Consider the following 1,893-nt stretch of genomic DNA (forward strand, 5'->3'; position numbering starts at 1 on the left):
CATCGAGGACTATTGCATATTATTTTACGCATTTGAATTCAATTGTAACGGTTACTCATTGCCAAAGCCTGCCGATATCATTTTAATTGAAGAATCAAGATTCAGTTCCAATTCTCAATTCATAATCCAGGTTTTATTTTGATTGCTAATTTAACTATTTATGCCTTATTAGATATTTGATTTTCCAAATACCATGTCCGACTAAACCCTTAGGTATCGGTATGTAAAGACCGTCGAAACAACGGGATTCGTAAACAATTGGTGTTAGTTTTTTATAAAACTTATTTTTCCGGGTTTTAGTTTCTTATTTTAATCAAACTATTTTATGTACGAGAGTACAAAACAAACTAAGGTTATGGTCAACAAGAACGAGAGTTTGAGATTTTAACCAGATAGCTGAAACTATGCATTAATCCTAAACACAGCGAGAGCACTTTAAGATTAATTGGACTTTATTCATATTCAAAAATTACTTTTAAATTCAAAATGAGACCGCGAGAGCCAAGCATTCTGGTTTAGGAGTATGGTCAGAGTCAATAAAAACGAGAGTATGAGACTAAGTCCTTTCTATAAATAATTTCTACTGAAGAATATTTTGACCAATAAGATTATACTAACTATCTATTGAATCCCCGAAGTTTGATGCGTTACATACCAATATCCCTTTATCATATATCTTTATTAATCTTCTATTTACGTTATAGTTATTTCTCTTCATCCCTCCAATCTTAGAACGATCATCAGCCTTAGATTTACATAGTAATATTAGATAACGATACATTCGATTATTAGTCCTTGTGGGTTTGATAATCTTTAGAACTACGCGATAGGATTGTGCACTTGCAGTCACGATTACCATAGACTTACTAAGTCGCGATCAATTTTTTGGCGTCGTTGCCGGGGACTAATTTAGTCGATATCGTAACTCCAGTCTTTCCTAGTAAAGACTAAGGCAAACAATTCTTTTTCCCTTTCTACATCTGTCGAGTGTATGCCAAGTACTCGCTCTCAAGGAGAGAAATTAAAGCTACAGTTCGACGAACCTGAGCGTTATCTTAGATTATAACGTCAGATACGAGACTTGATACGAGAACATCGTATCAAGCTAAATCTTCCTGATCTTAACATCCCTATTTCTGAATCAGTTATTCAACCAAAGATTGCCGAAGGAGTGCAAAACCGTCCTCTTAAGTACTATGCAATCCCTTCGCAGGATGAACCACATAACAGCATCGCTGCCCCTGCCATTGAGGCCAATAATTTCGAGCTAAAACCTTCATTGTTATCAGCCGTACATCAAAACCAATTTTCAGGTAGTCCCACGGAGGACCCGAACCTATATTTGTCAGTGTTTTTGCAATACGCAGACACAGTGAAAGCGAATGGTGTCAGTCCATAAGCTATAAGACTACGTCTTTTCCCATTCTCATTAAGAGATAGAGCTAGAGCTTGACTCCAATATATACCATCCAACTCTATCACTATGTGGAACGAGTTGAAGAAAGTTTTCTTAGCCCAATATTTCCCACCTAGTAAGACGGCTATGCTAAGAGCCCAAATAAACGGGTTTAAACAAAAAATAATAATGAATCGCTTTTTGAAGCTTGGGAGAGATACAAAGACATGATGAGGCTTTGTCCACATCACGGTCTTGAAGAATGGTTGATCATTCATACCTTTTACAACGGTCTCTTGTACAACACAAGATTGACAATAAACACCGCTGCAGGTGGCGCACTGATGGATAAACCCTACAATAAGGCCTATCAACTCATCGAAAGTATGGCCCAGAATCATTACCAGTGGGGAAGCGAAAGAACCTTTGTAGAGAAACCTCCAACGAAAGGCGGCATGTACGAAGTAAGCAGTCTTGACCATGTTAACGCCAAGGTA

General features: G+C 37.4%; 1 non-coding gene across 1 annotated transcript; it reads right to left on the reverse strand.

Annotated features, from left to right (window-relative positions):
* Nucleotides 1-1,543: 1,543 nt before the first annotated feature.
* LOC127116639 (small nucleolar RNA R71) lies at nucleotides 1,544-1,652 on the reverse strand. Its single transcript, XR_007801448.1, has one exon. It is a non-coding gene; the product is annotated as a small nucleolar RNA R71 (small nucleolar RNA).
* Between the last annotated feature and the right edge of the window lie 241 nt (nucleotides 1,653-1,893).

This window comes from Lathyrus oleraceus, chromosome 1 (assembly GCF_024323335.1).
Source record: "Lathyrus oleraceus cultivar Zhongwan6 chromosome 1, CAAS_Psat_ZW6_1.0, whole genome shotgun sequence".
In the NCBI taxonomy this organism is placed as follows: Eukaryota; Viridiplantae; Streptophyta; class Magnoliopsida; order Fabales; family Fabaceae; genus Lathyrus; species Lathyrus oleraceus.